The 22,373-nt window shown below is 46.1% G+C and overlaps 1 protein-coding gene and 1 pseudogene across 1 annotated transcript in view; one reads left to right on the top strand and one right to left on the bottom strand.

Moving 5' to 3' along the window:
• The window catches only part of LOC147725727 (uncharacterized), a 44,737-nt gene extending 34,783 nt beyond the window's left edge, over positions 1-9,954 (bottom strand). The window contains exon 1 of the mRNA XM_086964415.1: positions 9,458-9,954. The gene's annotated coding sequence lies outside the window, so the exon portion shown is untranslated. The remainder of the gene's footprint in view (positions 1-9,457) is intronic.
• An 8,672-nt stretch (positions 9,955-18,626) lies between these two features.
• LOC147725726 (uncharacterized) lies at positions 18,627-20,972 on the top strand (annotated as a pseudogene).
• Positions 20,973-22,373: the final 1,401 nt, after the last annotated feature.

Raw genomic sequence — 22,373 nt, 5'->3', positions numbered from 1 at the left:
ACTTGTCCTATTCTGTGACTTGTTTATTACTTGTTCGTGTAAGATAACATGCATGGAGTCATTGTGGTTTCTGTGAATAAAAGGAGCGGTCTGCTGTGCAGCAGGTTGAGACAGTTTTTAGTCTTACAGGGATGACTGTCTCCTGGCCATTATTTGAGTAAATCTATTTCCTATTGTCAATGACCTGTGTCTTTAATTTTTTCCTAGTTAACATTTGCAATGATGGAACAACAAGTTTGCCTATCGTCGGACATCTTTGATGATACTTTGAGTGAATCGAAATCTATGGCTGGTTCTTCTTAGCTGCCAGATGACACATTTGGCTTAGATCCTGGAAGGCAGAAGCCTCGCAAAAGGCACTATTGATAAAGATTCCTTTTTAAGCATCTAAGTTGTTTGAATCTCAACTAGAGGAGGTAATCAAGAGGTCGACTGAGGATAGAACACTTTTGGCCCCAGCCAACTTTACAACAGGAAGATTTTTGGCACTAAATCGGCATTTAGTTCATCTTTTCAGGTTAAAGTGAGTCAGCCCTTTCGAGGGAGGGGGTGAGGCCGGGAGTCCCTTCTACAGAAAAGTCCCAATCCCAGTAAGCAGCTTGCTCAGCTAAGCCCTCAACTAAGTCCTGACTATCTGAACAGGAGTGCATTCAGTGGTCGAGGTGGGTGGGATCGACAGGGCACGGCGTGCCCCTACTTCTTCAATTCCAAGAATTCCGTTACCCTACTTTTTTATTCTGAAAATGCATCCCAGGATGCAAGAAATCTCCATCACCTATAAATAAAGCTCGGCGTTCCCTGGGTTCGAGGACGGCGGCAGAGAAGTAACAGGACTCTGTCTTTTCCTTCTTGCCCAGAGAAGAATAATACAGTGTCCACTTCTGCTCTGCCACTTCAGCTGCCCCCAGTCTTTCCTTCTTCCCTCTCTTTCTGTCTAGCACTCTTACTGAAAACCATGACTTCAAGATGGGTTTCTCACTCTCTTTCCTCTCCTTGCTTTTATTTGCGCCCATGTGAAATGGATTAAAAAAAAAAAAAAAAGAATTTTTGCTGGAAATGTATTTTTCTGACATTTTAATCCCAAAGTGCAGCATCTGGAATATAAGGTTAACAATAGGAAAAATAACTCAATAAAGTAAGACAGAGTGGGCGCAAACTGGCAAGATTGATTTTATTCACCCCCAAACACATTAGCGCCACTTTTACAGAGTTTGCCAGTGAAGCGCTATTTTTGTTTTCTTGTCTTTGTTTTCCCTGGGCTTGCAACTAGTGCACTAATCCTGGAGGTACTGCAATGTGTGGATTGGATAACAAAATGTGGACAGCGGCTCTGCGTCCAGGGATGTGGTCTTTTTACCCTACTGCATACGTTTCCTAAGGATACAAGCAATGGACATTGACATGGGTCCATTCAGGGCCCTGTAGTCGTGCCCTTAACTTTTCAGGCAAAAGCACTCACTGATTTCTGAATAGTGAGTGTAAAAGCATTAAGGTAACCATGTTGTTCCTGCTTACATTTCACATGGTTTGCTAATTTTTGCATTCCCTATGAGTGTTTGCTGTTTCCAGGATGTTGTTACTTTTTTGTAGGGTGTATTTTGCTCTTGTCTAGTGCGTCATTTAAACTGAGCCGCATCAAGGTGTTTATAGCCGTCAGCAATTGGGTTGTAGTTGAAGGCAGTGTGAGGTTTTCTCGGTGGGGCAGTATGGTGCTCAGTAGGGGAGAGGATGTGGCACTATGGCCAGAGCTGCTGAATTTGGAACTGGGGGACCAGGTTCAGCCTTAATAATCAGTCCACTAGCCCACTGTCCTGAGAGAGCACAATCCCATGCTAGCCCGTAGAAGGCTTTGCAGGACCTTAGAAGCCCTGGTGTCTTAGCACCAGCAGGTGGACCCTAGCAGTGACAAATGTGGGTTAACCTTCAAGGTTTGTCCACCACTATCCATACTAAAGTTCACCTCCAGTCTTGCGGGCAGGCCTGTGAAGCAGCACAGCCTAGAACAACAGTGACTCTGTCACTGTGGTCACAGGACCCTTGAGAAGGGCCAGCTCCAGGGCAGTGCAACCAGTGTGACCACCCCGAGTCCGGACTTTGGGTGGAGGCAGCAAAACAAGTCACATTTTTTATTAACTTTTGATATTTTTGAGATATAAACAATGTATTAGTTTAAATGGTCAGATCATGCAGCAGCTCTTGCATTATGAGGCAAATATGGCAGAGCCATAATTATATAGAAAACATTTGCAAACAAGGATATTTTGCCATTCATTTTTAAACTGCTGTTGTGGAAAAAGGGAGACGTGCTGATGACAAACTCCATGGCTCTGCAACAAATGGCCTGTGCTTCCACATTTTATCGTATTTGGGAAATTCTGTGATTAAAAGCATATCCCACTATGTGAATGTGTTTTAATGTCAATAACTCATTATAACCTTAAATAATCATGCGTATCCATTGGTTGATTAAACTGGGCAGTGAAATGCCAAACAAATACTAAAAATTGGGATGTTTGTGCATTCTGGCCACACCTCTGGCTCTGATCACTGATACAATCCTCGGGTTATTCCCGCCCTCTGATTCTCCGCCCACAGTTCCCCTACTTTTTTCCCCCCACTTCGACCACTGAGTGCATTACCAGTTGGTGGTCGAATCTCTTGTTTTCTGTATTTCTGGAAGAATTCCATATGGGATCAATGGGTCCTACAGATAGTAGAGAAGGGTTTTCAGATTAGATTCTGTGCATAGCCTCCAGAATGTTTCTGTTGGACCATGGTGCCATCAAATCTAGAGAAACAAGAGGCCTTTAGAGAGGGCATCCAGAAATTGTTGGTAAAGGGAGAAACTGAATCAGTTCCAATGCACCAAAGAGAACGGGGTACCTATTTGATCCTTTTTTAATGAAAAGTTCAGGCCTGTCTTGGACCTGAAGAATGTGGTACATTCCTCATACTAAGTTCAATATGACAACTCCTTAGGAGAGTCTGCCGTTCATCAGTCAGGGGGATTTACTGGCTTCCCTATTGGATGTGTACCTGCATGTGCCAATGCATCCCAATCCTCAGACGTTCCTGCATTTCTATGTTCTACATCAACACTACCAGTACCAGGTACTACATTTTGGCCTTTCATTGTTTTAAAGAGTTTTTTTTAAATTAAAACATTTTATTGGCATTTTTGTCATTTAACATTCAAGACATGAACGCTACGGCCCTCACCTCGCGTTGTACAAGAAGTCTGCCCCTGTCCACATCCCTGTTATTACCAGCACTAACGGAATCGTGAATACTGTCCACTCGCCTAGACCCCCTGCTCAATACACCTCTGTCCACCTTTGTCCCCCCATTATCTAGGCTCCCCGTCCACTCACTTGCATGCTCCTGAACTGCAGATCAGCAGTACAACACGCTACTGACACTGCTGAAACTCTGCTCGCTGAAGAAACCGATATCGCCTTCCTCACAGAATCCTGGATCAATACCCACTCCACCCCCATTCTTGACATTCTCACCCCTCCAGGGTAAAGCCTCATCAGACAAGACAGGCCAATCAAAACTGGGGGGGGGGAGGGGGGGGGCGGGGGACTAGCCATCATTCATAAAGATGGAATACAGATTACCAAACTCAAACCTGCAGAATACCTATCGTTTGAATACCTAGGCGTCAAACTCACCACCAAGGGCACCCCACCCATCAAATTCCACAACATCTACCATCCTCCTGGAGAGCGTACCCTTTTCCCCGAAGAACTAACAGACCTAATAGCACGATTCTCCTTGACAGACACCAAAGACGTGTTCTTGGGTGACCTGAATATCCACTGGAACGACCCAGAAGACTCCACTGTCCTGAACCTTTCCAACCTTCTGGAAATATATAACCTCAAGCAACTCTGCAATAATCCAACTCACATCAAAGGTGCAACACTCGATGCGATCTTTACCAACAACGATCTGATCTCCTTGAGAGAGATTATTCCCATTGACTGGTCCGACTACCACCTCATTATGTTCAAGATTGACACACTTGTCAGCCTCCAACCTATGTGTGTTGCTAAACCTAAAATTTTAACCAGAAACATCAAAGAAATACCTTTATCTGAACTTGAAGCCAAGATTCATCCCCATCTTCAACTCCATCCCTCATCATGGACAGCTGAGGACCTCACTTCTCACTTCAACTCAAGAATGACGGAGGTCTTAGACCAAGTAGCTCCTCTCAAACTCAAACAAATGAGGAGAACCAAATCAAAACCCTGGCTTAACGTGGAGCTGAATGATGAACGGCGCCAACTCAGACAAACGGAAAGGTCCTGGAGACAAAACCCCTCGTCCTTGCACCTAACACATCTTAGATCTGCTCAACGGTCATACAAAAAAACACATCTTCAGTGAAAAGGCATCTTTTTTCCGCAGCGAACTAGAACTGGCGAAAAATAGACCACAAGAACACTTCAATATTGTTAAAAGCCAAACTAACTGCACTCCCTCTCAAGAAATCGAAGCCACCAATGAGCGATGTGAAGAAATTGCCACCTCCTTCACCAGTAAAGCCTCTAAAATTGATCCTTCTTACAAACTGCTAACCCCCTTCCCCTTAACCTGCCCCCCTTCAACCTCCCTGGACCACTCAGAAAGAGTTCTTAACAAGGACAATCAGACCTACCTCCAGCTAAAAAACAATGCGCGTTGGTCCGACTTTGAGCTGATGTCGGTAAATGAGGTCTTCAATATATTTTCCAATCTAAAACCTTCCTCCCACACTATGGACCCCCTCCCTCCCAGAATCATAAAAGAACTCAACCACACCATCTCTCTTTCTGGACAAAAATCATCAACGCCTCTCTCCCCTCAGGCTGCGTCCCAGACTCCCTTCAACTAGGACAAATCACACTCATTCTCAAGAAACCAGGGGCTGACCCTAATGATCTTAACAATCACACTGAGAAAAGGTGGGGGGTTGGCAGTAATATATCACAACTCTCTTGATGCCTTTTTTCACCCCATGACTGTGGACGGTTGTGAAGCTGTAGCGTTCAACTTTACTCTGGGCAATCATCACGGATTCAATGGCTGTCTAGTCTACAGAACCCCTGGGCCTAAAAATATCTTTCTGAGCTCAGTGGGATGCATACTGGAGGAGGGTCTCTGCTCTAAGGACTTTACGGTCCTGGGAGATTTCAATTTCCATTTAGAAAACCTCCTGGACACGGAGACCAACGCACTTATTGACCTGATGGATGACTCCGACCTTAAACAACTGGTTAGGAGTCCCACGCATAAAGCCGGTCATACCCTGGATGGGCTTTTTTCGAACCACCCCACTTTGGACTTTTCTAAATCTATTCAGGTTACTTGGTCTGACCATAGGGCACTGTTATTTGCCATCTCAGTGCCAAAATCCCAAGGTGGGAGGTGTCCGCCTAAAGTAGCCAAGTTATCCAGGGCCTGGAACAAAGTTGAGGGTAGAGCACTAGAAGATCACTTGCTCTCCTCCAGGGGGCCCCTCCCATTAGAGGTGAGGCGGCGGCTCTTGCCCACACTAGCTGGATTGAAAAAGCCTGTGACATCCTCGCTCCACCTAAACTACGTCTCCTGGCCAGAGCCCAGCCCTCAGCACCGTGGTTCTCAGATGAGTTGAGAAATCAGAAGTTGGGATGTAAAAAACTGGAAAGGTTGTGGCGGAAGGATTACAGGGAAAGTGACAGAGCGCTCCTTAAACAAAGCCTCCTAGCATATAAAAAAATGGTGGGGAAGGCAAAACAAGATTACTATACTAAACGCATAAATCTCGCCAAGAATTCGGCGAAGGAACTATTTACAATGGTGTCCGCTCTGGCTGACCCGGTTCCCGTGCCTATCCCCGTGAGTCCTGAATTATGCGAAGTTCTGGCCAATTTCTTTCTAGGAAAGGTGGAGGCCATTTTTAAAGCCTTCTCTAGTCAGGAGAGGGCGAACAGCCAGGCGATTACACCAGGAAATGTAATGGAGCCTACCGTAGGGCAAAAATTGGACTGTTTTTCACCAGTAAATAGTGAATAAATCACGCGCTTACTGTTAGCAGCAAAATCAGGCGCTGCGTCAGACCCTTGCCCGGTGGATGTGATTAAAATGGCCCCAGGTCCGATAGTCACATCACCGGTGACCGTTTTTAATAACATGCTCACGACAGGAATTTTCCCATCATGCTGGAAACATGCCTCTATTTTGACCTTACTCAAAAAACCAAACTTGGATATTAGGGACCCAAATAACTACTGTCCAATAGCAAGGCTCCCTCTACCAGCTAAACTAATTGAAAAGGCCCTAAATACCCAATTAAGTTCCTTCCTTGCACCTACTCAAATTCTTCACCCCTCCCAACATGGTTTTAGACCCCACCACAGTACGGAATCCGCACTCATTAAAACAACTGAGGAAATTAGAGCGGTGACAGATGTGGGAGGGAGGGCTGCCTTGGTGTTGTTGGACCTCTCCGCGGCCTTCGACACGGTCCACCATGAGATCTTACTCGATCATCTGAAGGCCTGCGGAGTACAAGGGAAGGCGCTTGACATACTTAAAGCCTTCCTGTCCGGCAGAGTCCAAAGCGTGGCGCTAGGAGACAATGAATCAAAACCCTTCATCCTGTTCTGTGGAGTTCCTTAGAGCTCGTCTCTGAGCCCCACGTTATTTAATATTTATGTCAGCTCATTGACACCTGTAATCCGGGCCTTCGGCTTTGATCTTACATCATACGCCGACGATACCCAGATTGTGGTGTCGCTATTACCAGGGAGGGAAGAAGGAGTAGCAAGGAACTTTCAGGACTGCATGCTGGCGGTCGAAAACTGGATGGCACTTAACTGCCTTAAACTAAACTCAGCGAAGACTGAAGTCATAGTATTTGGATCAAACACTAACTTTTGGAGCCCAAGTTGGTGGCCAGAGCAGATGGGCAACGCGCCGACACCAGTGGCTAAGGTGAAAAACCTGGGGGTATTGATCGATGATCAACTCACCTTTCGCCCCAGGTCAATGCGCTGTCCTCTTCTATTGCTTACCTGCTCAAATCCGTTCGTAAGATCCTACCATATATTCCAGGCAAGGACAGAAAAACAGTGGTCACGACGTTGGTCATGGCAAGGCTGGACTACTGCAATAGTCTATTTCTTGGTGCCCAACAGGGGGTACTCAACAAACTGCAGGTTTTGCAAAATGCGGCTGCCAGGCTCATATTGGGGATCCCAAAATGTGTCCCTGTGTCACAGGAGCTAACTAAACTGCATTGGCTCCCAATGCGAAAGAGGATTCTATTCAAAGCACTATGCCTAGTATTTAAGACCTTACAAGGAAGGGGTCCTCATTCTTCAGGCAGTACTTTCATTGGTATTGTCCGACTAGAAATCTCAGATTAGCAGACCTGGTGCTCATCGCGGTGCCCCGTATTAGGAGAGTGCGCTGGGGAGGCAGAAGCTTTGTACTGGGCGCAACCAAAGCCTGGAACGCTTCGCCTCATGCCCTCAGAAAAATGACGGACTTAATGGCCTTTAGAAGAGCATTAAAGACATGGCTGTTTACTAACTGATCCCCGACCCGCCTCTACTTCAGGAGTGATACTTAGCGCCAGGACACCTACGGGTAACAGAGGGCTGTACAAATGTTTATTTTTAATTTTTAAATGTTTATTAAATGTAAAAAATAAATAAATAAATAACAACCTCAGACCTATCTCTAACCTCACATTCCTTGCAAAAACATTGGAGAAATATGTTCTCCTCCAACTCAGTAAGCACATTGAAGAGTTTAACCTCCTTGATGCCTTTCAATCTGGTTTCAGAAAAGGCTGTAGCACGGAAACAGCTATGCTCAACGTCGCCGACGACATTTACAAGGCCTTAGACTAAGGTGATGCCTGCCTACTCATCCTTATCGACCTATCTGCAGCATTCGACACAGTAAACAATCCAGCCCTTTTGGAGACCCTGTTGAATCGGTCCGGCATTAATGGCACAGTTCTTAAATGGTTCACCTTCTTCCTTCAACACTGCTCGCAACAAATTAAAATTAACTCCTGTCTCTCAAAGCCAACTAAAGTCACACTTGGAGTCCCTCAAGGCTCGATCCCCTCCCCGTCCCTCCTCCATCTCTTCATGGAGCCCCTCACAATCATATTGAAAAACGCCGGAGTGAACTCCGACCTTTACGGGGATGACACCCAAATCTATTTCAGAATCAAGTCTCCCAGCGACATCCAACTCCTCAATACCACCCTAACCGAGATCCAAACTTAGTTTTACGTTAACCACTTAAAGCTCAACCCAGATAAAACTGAACTAATCCTATTCTCTCCAAAAAGTAACCATCGTCCAATCCAAGAGTGGCTCAAGAATCCGGTAATCCTAAACTGCCCCCTTATCCTATCCAACTCAGTTAAGCTTCTAGGCATCACCCTTGACAAGAACTTATCAATGGAAGCTCACATCAAAAACTCTGCAAAAAGTGCTCTCTTATCTCTAAAACACCTTAAGAAACTGAAACCGTTTCTACCCCACGATGACCTCAAGACAGTAGCACAATCCCTAGTTCTCTCTAAAATCGACTACGGGAACGTCATCCTTACAGGGACTCCGAAAGCGCACCTAGCCCCTCTAAGGGCAGTGCTGAACATGGCCGCTCGACTCGTATCTGGAGTTAAAAGATTTGAACACATCACTCCAGCTCTCAACTGCCTCAATTGGCTTCCTAGGGAAGAGATGTATTCATAAATTGGCTTGCATCACACACAAAACCCTTCACTCTCCTGACCCCAACTACTTGAATAATAAACTGAGTAGAGCAGGTTAATCCAGAATACTAAGAAGCTCCAACTCACTCCTTCTCATTACTCCGAAATTGAAAAAGAAAAACCACCCAATACCGATTGTTTTCTGGCAACGCTCCCAGGATATGGAACGCTCTCTCTGGAGTCCTCAGATGCAACCTCTCCTTCTCCTGTTTCAAAAGGGACCTGAGACTCCATCTCCTAAACAAATACTTTCATGAACAACGTCAACCAACCTAGTCTTCTGTATCCGAGTTATCTACTCTCTCTCTGGACATTCATGGATAGTGGGTGACCGGATCATGTCACTCTCGCCGTTCTTTTATTGCTCTCTCCCCCTCCGCTGTACTGCATATTTTTTGCCCGCCCATGCTGTATTTTTTTGTTTCTATGGTTTGCTTCCTTCCTGCCGGCCTACTATGTAATGTAATGTCATTCTGCTGTTTACTGTGTGTGTGTAAAGCGCTCTGATACTTACAGGTTAAGCTAGCACTATATAAAACTTTTATAATAAAATTAATAAAATAAATAAATCAATGGATCCTTCCGCAGTGCATACAGTGAATGACATAGGCGTTATTTACCAATAGTAAGCACAGAGTTTTTAATGAGATTGAACTCCTTTGGTGGTGAGGTCAGTCATGCTTCCCATACCTGGATGACTAGCTGATTTCTTCTTCTGATTGTTTCAAGGCTCAGAGTTCGGTCCAGGAGGCCTCCAGAGTCGTCCAGGACACCGATGGTTGCTCACTCTGGAGCAGTCAGCCCTGGTTCCCCCCCAAGGCTTGCTTTCCAGAGGGGGGGTGTGGGAGGGGGGTTTCAAGAGCAAGAAAGGGAAGGTGTTCCTGCAGAGCAGAGACTGTCACTGATGCAGACACTGCTCCTCCAGTGAGGCCCTGCTTTGTACTCATTTGCTTACGGACCAGCTGATGAGCCACTTCCTTCTCATTGAGATCCGACGTCACCAGCTCGATGCCCAGGGATGCACCTGTGAGAGTCCTCCCTCTCAGCCTGCCAGCCCTCCAGGGCATACATGGGCCCCTGGATAGCACCAGTGACGTCAGATGATGGAGCAGGCGAGGGAGGCTGACATCACTCGACCATGGGTGCGGTATCAGAGCATCCGGCACCAGCGCGCATGCGCAAAGGTCGTGCACGTGGCGCATCCGGCACCGGGGCGCATGCGCAAAGGACAGCAAGAGAGCATCCGGCACCAGCACGCATGCGCAAAGATCGTGCACGTAGAGCAACCGGCACCGGGGCGCATGCGCAAAGGACGCGCACGGAGGGCATGCGCACGGTTGGAAGGGCTCAACAGCTGAGCGATGAAACGAAAGTGCACTTCCGAGCATGCGCAGAGAAGAAACACAGTTTGAGCGTGCGCACTGAAGCAGCACCGCTCTCCTGCGCATGCGCAGACACGAAAGAGGCATAGGAAGCGGCAACACGAGTCTTGCTCTGTGCACGTGCGATGAGTCTCCAAAGGACAGACGAGGGGGGTGGACACACCGCACCCCCAGACGCCCTAAAGCTGGGCCTCGTCTTCATGGCACTCCTGGTTTATCATATGCAGGTTTATGTAGAGCGAACGGCCCAGGGTTCAGATTGCCATGTGTGACATTTGCATCATTTGAGAGTCATTATGAGTGACTCTGAGGGACACTCTTTGTGATCCTGTGCTGGCCCTTGGGATGCAGGCGCCTAAGGGTGCCCTCTGCAGATGCGACGGGCAGTGGGTGATGTTACAGAGACTCTTGTGAGGTCAGCACTGGCTGCGGTCGGGAGTGCAGCCGTCGGCTGGGTCTGTACCAGGGCGAGAGAAACAAAGTACTTTGGAGGCACGGTTGACTGCGGCTCATCTGTACACAACTGGGTGACGACGTGGAGCCGTCCTGGTGCGGAGGACCCACGCGACGCACGGACAATATTCAGAAGCAGAGACATTACTTCAAACCCTTCCACTTGTTTGAACACAGCAGGTTGCGGACTAAAGGAATAGTCAACTTGTAGTGTCTCTCTCACACGAGCAACACCCCCCCAACCCCCGCATGAGCATTGTGTGATGTCATGGCTCGTGAGGGGTTGCTTGACGCTAATCGCGTGATCTGTGAGCTGACAGTTGAAGTCACTTGTGGAGTCGCCCGGCTGTGGTTCATGCTGACTGTCGGGATGATGTTACTTCATGTAAACGTAATAAATCATCTTTGAAGACAACCACCGCTTCTTCATGGTTACTACATAAACAAGCATTTGCAATGCAATAGGTCTCACATTAATTACATTTGAGTTTTTGCAATTGCTAAATAATGCAATGTTTTCAAAATGAGTATGTTTTTATAATTTTCTTTGTTATGTTGAATAATAAATATACGTATTATAAGTAAAGCAATCTATTAATATTTATTTTAAATGCCAAAACATATGATAGGTTATGCATGTACATCTCTCTCTGTGCATCACTGTCTATGTGTGCCTCTCTGTCTGTGCACCACTGTTTGTGTGTGAATCTTTGTCTGTGCCTCTTAGTGTCTGTCTCTATATGTGCATTACTGTTCCTTTGTACGTCTTCGTCTCTGTGTGTGCATCTCTGTTTGTACGTCTCTATGTGCATCACTGTGTCTGTTTTTGCATCACTATCTCTACTGTGCATCTTTGTCTCAGTACGTGTCTCTATGTCTGTGTGTGTGTGTGCGTCTCTGTACATATATATGTTTGCATCACTATTTCTGTGTGTACATCACTGTGTCTGTGAGTGTGTCATTGTGTGTACGCCTCTGTGTGTGTGTTCGTCTCTGTCTTTATGTGTACATCTCTATGTGTACATCTCTATGTGTGAGTCTCTATGTGTGAGTCTTTGTCTATGCGTGCATATCATCAGAAGCAGATAGCTTGATATACTGCCACTGCATTGTCATGGTGATGGCATTAACGCTTTAAATTACAACACCAGCCCCGTGTATTCCATGCAGTGAGGCAGCCATGTTTGCTGTTGACACTGCGCAGTATGATAAAACAGTGATTCAGGGGTGTTCTTCCTTCGGTGTCAGGAAGCAGTGAGGCAGCTTTTTATATTAGTCTAAAGGTCAGATAGAAGTAATTCTAAACTTGTGGCTGGCACAGCACCTGTGTCCTTGTGACGCTCTCTGATATATATGGAACAACTCATTGCATAAGAACGTATTTTTAATCGGACGTGTCTGGGGGGCCCAGCCCTGAAAATCCTACGGTTTAATAGCGGTGCAAGTTTTTTTAATTAAAAATTATCACTCCCATTCAATGAATAACTCTGTGCTTCTATTCCATTGTTTCGAAATATATCTGGTTCCAGTGCGTCCCGGTTTTGTTCCATTCCGTGGTTACTGGGCTTGATGGGTTTGAAAATGAAACTCAAAAGCATCTGAAGTCCAGAGCTCGCCATAAACCTTGAACTGCAGCACCATGTTATCGCCCACCTAGTATGCAATAAGGCAATGATATACAGGATGTCTGTCTTACAGATAACTGCATTAGTGGTGTTATGGTTCGAATGTGTGTTGTGTTCTAAATCAGAGCCACTGAAGAATGCGCTTCTGCGATTGGAGCCACTTCCATCTGATCATGGCTCGGACGCTTTAGCTGCATAATACACCACAGGCTGTATAATCAGCAGCTCTTCTAAATCAACGACGTGTGGTAAATCAAAAGATCCAAACATAACCAGGAATGCTGCATAGGAAATGTAACAGCGCTCCTGATACTTTGCCGAATCTAACAAGTCACCTTTCACCAATTGTGTGGTATAATCCGGCATTAAAGAGGTAAAATGTGTGTTGTGCTCTGTCTCCCGATGCACTGGCTGAAGAGATTCAGGGCTAGAGTTTTAATGTGGCAGGCAGGGTGCTCTGTGACAAATGTGGCTGGGTACTCTGTCTGCTGCAGTGACGCTCTGCTCGCCCTATTTAAAGAGTCAGGCAGACAACAGCAGGAGCTCCGCCGGCTTTGCTGTTGGAACCCTACAGTGACAGCCCGGAGTTGGGGGCCTCAATGTAGGTACATCAGACGTCTGCCCTACATTGTGCAGATGGTCTGCTGTACTTCGTTTCTATTCAGGGCCCAATAACAGAAAACATAGAAAACTAGGAGTTGGGAAGGGCACTGTATTTAAAGTGCAATTCTGCAAGGAATGCAGGATTCTTGCAAATGCAACTAGTGGTGGGCGCGCACCACAGAGGAGCGGGGGAAGGAGCACGGCAGTAGCAGTGAGGCGAACGCACGCTGCTGCGCGTGCTAGCCACCGTCGGGAATGGGCGTTATAAAGGCGGGACATGCGCCCGCCTTTGCTCAATCACGTGCCTTTTTTTGTTAAAAAAAACCACGCGAAAGCCAATGCCTGACGGCAAAAGCTAATCACACGCGCGAGCGTGTGGTCAGCTTTCAAAACCAAATACAAAAGGGATCAGCTTGGGCAGCCGAGAAAACATCCGGCCATAAGATCTTTATTTCCAATTAAAGTGGGACTAAGATCGGATTTGAACCTGCGACCTTGGAGCTGAAAGGCTCCCCGGTCCGTCTGCCGCATTCCTTTAATTCATTACTGCGGCGGAAACTGAGCGGCTGCAGTCTAGACTGGCTAAGCCGATAACACACATCAGATGTCCAAGAAGTCAAGTGCACCGAAGTGCACGTGGGGACGGGGAGGGCGTGGTCACGTCATGCAACCCTAGACCAGCGCCCTGTACATGGTGCTCTCGGTGAAGCACGCAATCCGCTCCCCTGCATACTGCGCCCAAAGACTAATGTAGAACCGTGGGCTGCAGACCAAAAACGGAGGCTCCCAGAGGACTTCCTGCCGCCAGTGAGACTATTTTCTAGCCATGGGTTTCCCCTGCAACAAAAAGATGCATTCTGGGAGTTGTAGTCTTGGTTCAATGCAACTGAGCGAATTGGTTGACTGACCTGAAAATAATGATTTGTAAACGGTAAGCTCATGATTGGAACCTGGCTTGGCTGATGAGGAGTCATCTGGTAACCTTATGGGCCAGTGTGAGCAGCGTATGGCTACGGTGAGGCTTGAGGCTACCGTGTAAAGAGCTAGGCACGTGGCCAGAGGGTGAAAAACGTGGACCAAATAGACAGAGTATGGTGGGACCTGGACCCAGGGTCAGACAGTGCGAGTGGTTTGGGCACATGGGCAATGTGCGGAGACTGACTTTTGCACAAAGTGGGATAATGTGAGACATTTAGGGCACGTGGACAGTATGGGGAGCCTCGCGCACAGAGTCAGTCAGAGTGAGAGCTTTAAGGCACGTGGACAGTGTGCCAAGGCTTGTGCACAGAGCCAAGCAGTGTTATGTTATGTTATGTTAATAGATGTTTTATATAGCACTCAGCTACTCAAAAGAGTGGCCCGGCGCTTAAAGCAAACCTCAGAGGGAGCGATGCAGAGGAGGAGATAGTGCTTAGTGAACAAAAAGCCACGACTTGAGGTCCTTCCTAAAGGCCAAGAGATTGGCATTCAGCCTTAATGACAGGGGTAGAGCATTCCACAGTTGTGGCGTCAGGCGTTTGAAAGAGCGGCCTCCAATGCGGGCGCGTCTGATTGCCGGGACCGAGGCCAAGGCCAAAGAAGATGACCTGAGCGTCCTGGATGGCTGATAAAAATCCAGACGCTTCCCGATATAAATGGCCCCAGAGTCATGGAGTGCCTTGAAGGCCGATGTAAGAGCCTTAAAAATAATGCGCTTCCTAATAGGAAGCCAGTGGAGGGCATTCAAAAGGTCTTTAGCACTAGATCTCTGGTACAGGCCAAACACGGCTCGGGCAGCGGAGTTCTGCACGATCTGCAATCTGCCTGGACAGTAATTCTTCTGTGGGCAAAAGAAAGTAAAGGCAGGAACGTGTGGAGAGATTGAGGTACCCAGTACGGCTGAAGGGTCCTGCCTTAAATGACCCTGCCCTTCTTTGTCTTCATTCCACTGCTCGACGTGTTCTCTTTACGTACCTCAACATGTGCTCTACACGTTAACCTGTACTCTATACCTCAATTTGAACTCTATATATACCTCAACGTGCACGCTATACGTTAATCTCTGTTATATACCTCAAAGTGTACTCTATACATACCTCAATGTGTGCTCTATATCTCAACCTGCACTCTACACATACCTCAACAAGTGTTACGAAAACACAGCAGTGGGCCCTTAGATGCCGCACATCAGTCCCAGTTCCAATAATATAAAAACAATCGTGCAAACAACCCCTGCGTCAGCTGCTGAGTGACGTCACTGTGTTCCAGATCACAAGGTACTTCTAAATATTAATGGGGGTGCATAGTTTCAAAAAAGTCCAAAGAAGCGAAAGTATATGAAAATAGCTCTTCTTTATTCTTTAACTTTTTTTCGGATAAAACAATTTTTCACTTTTGTCAAACAGATCAGCCAACACGTTTCTCTCCCTCACTGGGAGATTCCTCAGGGCAATATCATATCGGGATTCAATCAATTAAGGCAATGATTTAATCCAGTTGTATGGTTGCGAAATCTGATGGACAGATACTAGCGCTAAATGGAAGTAGAGACCAAAGTTATTCCAATGGTCCTGCAAAATTGCTATTTGCCATGTGTCATCAATTCATATTCTTAAGGCATGTATTTCCCAAGACAAGGATCCTGTAATCCTAAATTTCAAACCGCAGATTATAACCTGGAAGCTGCATGGGCAGGAAATATGCTTCTGGGTGGAGTGAACGAGCACCAAGGTAGAATCTCCTTGGGAGATGTCACATAGAGAATCCCACGATCGTTCTAGTATACGATCCAAGCAGTATATGTGTATACTGCTACTTGTAAAAGGCACAGCTAGCGAAAGTTCCGCTCTCATCCAGTTGTTTTATCCGAAAGAACGTTAAAGAATAAAGAAGAGCTATTTTCATACACTTTCACTTCTTTGGACTTCTTTGGAATTGTGCACCCCCATCAATATTTACAAATACCTCAACAAGTGATCTATATAACCTGTGCTCTATACCTCAATGCACACCCTATACATACCGCAAAGCGAGCCTCTGCTTTTTAAAGATGGAATGCCCTCCAAGAATAATATAAAGTGGAGACGAGTAAGGGAAGTGAACTGAAATGTTTCAGATTGATGGATTCTTCTTGAAGCAAGGTACACTTGTTTCATTTTAACCCTTGACAAGCTTGCAAATCTACTGAACAATAATATCTTTTGCGCATGGAACTGCCTTAAAAGAATGGATTTTTAAATGCAACATTTGCACGAAGGGATTTGCAAAGCTGCAGATTATATAAACAGGCTGATTGATGTTCTCTGCACAAGTGCATGAAACTGACACTTAGACTCCGCAGAACACCTAATTAAGGAGCCTTTGAAACACTTGGTCATTTCTGGAAGCATGAACTTTTATTTTCCCGTGAGCAAGGCTTGGACGTAAAGCTGAAACGCGTTGGGACAGACATTAATGCTGCATGCCTAATGAATTTATATTGAATAAAAGTGCCTGGATTCCCTGGAATTTAGCTTCAAGGTCCTTCTTTCTCGGAGGAGGTTTTGCTGGATATATATATATATATATATTTGATTTGATCAAGACCGGGGTTCCCTGGTCGAAACGCGTCATGCTGCTGTTTCATTGAATAAAGCACTGCACTGAAGAAATCTATGAAGTGGTCCGTACCTGTTCCTTTCGACATTACTGTAGTTTTCAGGATTGTGGAATATAAATATATATATATATATATATATATATATATATATATATATATATATATATATATGTATGTATATATATATATATATACGTATATACATATATATGTGTGTATATATATATATATATATATATATATATATATATATATATATATATATATATATATATATATATATATATATATATATATATACGTAGTCCAAAGCGGCGTTCCAAGCGTGCACTCAGGTACAACAATGATCCGCAGTAGTGTGGATCATTGTTGTACCTGAGTGCACGCTTGGAACGCCGCTTTGGACTACATATTGATTACCGGATGCCTCACCGGCAGCGCGCCACCCCCACTTGACGAGGGATACCCCACTGAGGTGATCTTTGGACTTATATATATATACAGGTCGCCAGTAGGTAGTTATAGTTAGGATTCTTTTCTATAGGAAATCCGCAACATTCTGTTGGGAATAACTTTGGCGCCGGTTGAGGAATCTGCCTGTAATTTTCCTTAAATTTGCGTCGCTGCGCGCCGCTCCTTCCCTGAAAGATTGGGGGTAATTCGTCAAGCGGGGGCCGAGATAAAAGGGGGGTCCCAAAACGTGTTTTCCCCATGTTAATTTCCATAGGGCGGTTGGACTCACTTTTAGCCCGAACGGCTGAATGGATTTCCACAAAACTTGGCAAAATTGTAGGGACTGGTAGCCCGATGTGCCTTTGCTATGTCTCAAGATATGTGCTCCAGTGGATTTTGAGTAATTTAGGTTCAAAAAAATATATATATCGGGGCGGAGCCTAACCACACATCTGATCTGATTGGCTGTCAGCACTTCATCCAAGAAGTGTTGGCAGCCATCTTGGGACAAATATACATGATAGCACCTCATTAAAAAGCATTGTAGTTAATAGAGGGTTTTAGGACTTTAGTTACATTATAAATAATTTGTTGATGGTACCATACTCATTTTAGGAATTGTGGTGTGTTCTAAGGTGATTTTACCATGTGAAAAAGCCTTCTGCTGTGATATCATGAATCATGTTTGAAAGAAAACTAATATCTCATGATTTTCCCACAGTGGTTTGGAAGGGGATCTATAAGCTAAACTGAAAGCATATTTTCTGTACATTCACATTATCTTTCTCAGTCATGTGAGAATGAAGTCTGACATTCTCAGTAAAACATGTACATCCAACAAGGACAGAAACTGTCAGTTGATTCCTTTGTGTTCTACTGCAGCCTCCTAGTGTGTTCTAAAGAACAACTAGAGCGCTAACAGTCCTACTTATTACAAAGGTATGGCACACCTGAAGCCATCGTGATGGGAATAAAGAGGTAACTCTTAAAACATTTAATTTAAAAAGGAACAAAATGAGGGGGTATATTATGCCATGGAAAGTATTATTAGTGCTGCAGAAAGAAAAATTAGGGCACATTTTGAGTGACTTCTCAATTCTATGTCAGGAAGAGGAGGCAAGGATTTTGCTAGTCCTTTCTCCATTTTATTGGACAGCACGTTTAAAGATATAAGAAAAAAACATAACATGAAACTACCCCAACCAACATGGCAGCGGTAGTCATGGAAACATATAGCCAATCACAGTCCACACAACAGCATGTAGGGATCCCACGTCGGTAGTCCTTCCTCTTTCTTCATTGCTGCCGCGTCAAGATAAGTCCTGTTTTCCTTATTCTTGAGGCGTGGCAGTATTTGGGACTTATTGTGACAGTGCTTATATTTATTACGCTACTTGTTTAAGACCTTTGCCTTGCTTTAAAGGCTTTATTTCATCTGTTGGTCTGACGCGGTAGGTTTTCAGCCCAAGCTTCCACATTGCGCGCGTGCGCAGGTCTGAGGTGTCGGCTTTGACGCCGAACGGCTTTTTCTCCACAGCGCTCTTCGCGCTTGTGGCGGACACTCGCTGAGGCACAGCGCTTCAGTTTTTCAGTCATTTGCCTCTCTTCCCCACACCCACCGACGCCGTTAGTTACGGCAAGATTATAAATTTTGTGACTGTATTCTTTTTTCACTAAAAATATTGTTTTTCTTTACTGTTGACTTCTGTGGGTGCCTGTGTTGGGGAAAAACCCCTATTACCTAGTTTGGGGTGTACTTCTGGTGTATGGTTGCCCATCCCTCTGCACAAATGCAAACTCGTCAAGACCATGACTATTTGGCAGAAAATTTTGACCAGCCTAATCAACCCCTATTGCACCCTCCAGCAGAGGTGGACAGACTCCTATCTTCGGCAATTGCCCAGGCGATGGCCCCTCTGCAGGACAGCGTCAATAAGCTGTCTGCACATGTATTCAAAGGTACTAACTTTTTAGGCGACAGCGGGGCTGGGCACAGTGGTGAGCCTTCCCAGCCACCACGCATGGCCAGAAAGCGTAGCGCAGGGCACCTGGAGGGTTTCAGCAGACTTGCAAAAGTTTTTCATAAGAGTGCGCGCACGCTGAGAAGCGCACCCTACCGGGGGGACGACTCACCCGGAAATATTGGTGGTGAGACCACCCAGGACCTAGACCCGGAGGAATGGTTTCCCCTAGAGGGAGAAAATGACGAGGAGAGTTCAAATGATGATGACGAGGATGAGTCCTCTGAAGACATGTCAGATGTTGGTAGGTCTTGGCGCCCTAAATCCAATATCTCAGAGTATGGTGATAGTGAACTGGTTTCACCTGACATGTTTGATCCCACCACTATTTAAAGACCCCGTTCTTCGGAGTGGATTCCAGAAAAGTCTACTGCTGAGTATGTTGCCGCCAAACTACGTCAACCTCTTTCCCAAGATGTGCGCTTACGTCTATGCTTGGAGTGTCCGCGGCCTAATCTTCCAAATAGAGTGGCGGCTACACCCGAGATAGACCCTAAGCTTTGCACTTTTTTCGCCAAGTACATTAAGGAACCCAAAAAGGGCATAGACCGATCCTGGAAGGCTTGCCAGGACAAGTTACTGGACGTTGTTGGACCTTTAACTAAGATAATAGAGCTTGCACCACGTTCTAAGAAGACAGGTATGCCTCTTCCTGTAGAGGATGTCGCGGGTTGGGCTCAAAGGGCGATTTGCCTTCTTGGCAATGCCAATTGTGCTCTTTCCGCGGAACGTCGTCGTTCCCTTTTGCTAAAAATTGACCCCAAGTTGGGAGAGTTATCTTTCTCTGAAGCGGGTGCAGTGGCGCAAGGTGCTTTATTTGGAGACCCTTTTGTCAAAGAACTGGGGAAATTTGTAGCAACCTTCTCGGCATTAGACAAGGCTCAAGCCTCAATGAAGAAAATGTTCCTCAAGAAGGTTTTTGGCGGGGCCGGCAGAGGCAGGGGTCGCTCTTCCGGCTGCCAGTTCCAACAAGGCTCCAACAGAGGCCAACCCAGAAGGAACAACGGATGGAATGATGGACGACAGGGTTCCTTCTACCCCTCCCGAGGTGGCAGGGGCCAAGGCAGAGGACGTGGTGGCAACCAGTCCAATTCCAAAGGATTTAACGGTAAGCTTTACCATCATTTCTCCAGTTCGTCTGGGGGGGAGAATTGCCTCGTTTCTTCAGGCCTGGTCAGATTTAACATCGGACTCTTGGGTTCTAGAATCAGTTCAAGGATTTCACATAGAGTTTTACGGTTCCCCCGTCCAAGAGTCTCGTCCTCGTCCACTGACTTTTTCTCACGTGGAACAGGAACTCATGGATCTAGAGGTTCAGGCTATGCTGATGAAGGGCACAATAGTTCCCGCGTCTCTTCATCCGCACGGTTTTCTCAGCAACATCTTTTTAGTCGAGAAAAAAGACAAAGGTTTCAGACCAGTCATCAACCTACGTTCCTTCAACGAATGGTTGATTTACAGACACTTCAAGATGGAGGGCATCCATCTTCTAAGAGACCTCTTACTACAGAACGACTGGCTGGTTCGTTTGGACCTGAAGGATGCGTATCTTTTGGTCCCAATCTTCCCTCCGCATTGTCGATTCCTCCAGTTTCTATGGAAGAATCAAGTCTACGAATTTCGTACCCTTCCCTTTGGTCTGTCATCAGCACCATGGTGCTTTACCAAACTCCTTCGAACGGTTGTCGAACACCTCCGAACCATGGGGTTCCGTCTAATAATTTATTTGGACGACATTCTCTTAATGATTCAGTCCAAGGAGCTCCTTCTGCGACATCTTCAGGTGACCATATCTCTTCTTCAGTCTCTGGGGTTTATCATCAAGTCCCAGAAGTCAGAATTAGTCCCCCATCAGGAATTGACTTTCCTAGGATTTCTGATAAAAACTACGGAAGCAACGCTACATCTTCCTTCTCAGAAGATTTCCAAAATCAAGGAGATTCGCAAGGTCCTCCGTCGGGACCGTATTTCCCTCTGTCAATTGGCCAGGATTGTGGGCTTACTGTCTTCATCGATTCAGGCCATTTTCCAGGCCCGCTTCATTACAGGGCTCTCCAGAGACTAAAAGCGTTCCATCTTCGCAAGGGCTGAAGGACTGGGTTCTTTAAGACCCAGCGGTGCCAGGGGACAACACCTGAAACCTTCGTGGGTAACCTGCTCCGGCGTACGAATGACAGAGACACGGGACACTTCCTTCGGCGTCAAAGATTCAAGGTTTATTTACTGCAGGGAACACAGAAGTCACGACAAGTACAACACGTGCAACTTGGGGAGACTGCTTCAAATTGGTTCTGTGGATCGCTCCTTTTATACACGATTCTCCCATAGGTTTGCATAGCAGACAAAGGTTTACAACCCGGTTCCCACAATTATCCCCGAGAGGGGTCGCTTTGGTCACTTTGATACTCATAAGGTCCGGAACATAAGTGCGGAAACATTTGGCGGTTCCCAACTGAAAAAACCCATCTTCCCACCATTAGTACATTCCAATCAGCAGTAAAACAGACCGAAATAGGATCAGGGACAGGTGTAAAGGAAGATGGAAACAGTAGGGAGATTGGAAAGGGTGTAAAAGAGGAGGTATCGGGAAACACGAGCTACAGGCATCAAAGGGACGTGCCTAATTAGATGCACGGCTAAGACAATAAACCAGCACGGCAAGATGAGCCTCGAGCGGGGCCATCTGCCTTACAGTATCATCCCTCTCACCATAAAGACACTTACAAAGGACATGTGTCTTCCGCAAATATCTTGGGAGTCCCAGGGTCGCGAAGCGGACAACGTCCGTTCGCTGGCTACTTGAGGGCAAGAGACAAAATGGATGCCGTATCTAAGATGGAACCCGTGGGTACAGATGAAAAACCCACGTAGCAAGCAAACAGTTTAAGTTAGCACAGAGAAACTGCGCACACTTACTAAACTCGTCATTTGCGGTTCGTAGATACCAGACTCGGCCATATTCGTACGAGTCGAAAACACCACTTATAATTGTCACGGAACCTCAGACGCTCCTTTTGCCCTCATGTAGGCAAGCACTAGTCGGAATCATACTCGATATTCATCAGACCATCTAGATGTTGCTGTAGCATAGCTCTGTCCAACCGAGAACCATTGGTAACAGGCGGCTGTCTCATACACGTTGTAGCGCAGAGGCCACATAAGGCAGGACCGCACTGCACACAAAGGCAACACGTGAACAGGAACGCCACAACGACTCCGATGATCATCAGAATCTTCCAACCCCAAGTCGACATCAGGCCCCAAAACCACCCAAGTAGCGTCCAATCCCCCACATCCACGTGTATGGATTCGGAGATCTTATGTAACTTCGAGATGGCTTGATAGACAGTCGGAGCGTTATCAGGAATGAAAATACAGCAGCTCGAATGGATCACCTTACATACCCCACCTCGATCTGCTAAGATCACGTCTAAAACCATACGGTTTTGTAACGTCATAAGTCTATCCGCCTGAAGTTCAGTGGTGATATTA

This window comes from Lissotriton vulgaris, chromosome 3_2, assembly GCF_964263255.1.
Source record: "Lissotriton vulgaris chromosome 3_2, aLisVul1.2, whole genome shotgun sequence".
Taxonomy (NCBI): domain Eukaryota; kingdom Metazoa; phylum Chordata; class Amphibia; order Caudata; family Salamandridae; genus Lissotriton; species Lissotriton vulgaris.
Note: the sequence above shows the minus strand (reverse complement) of the source record. Positions and strands in the feature narration are given on the sequence as shown.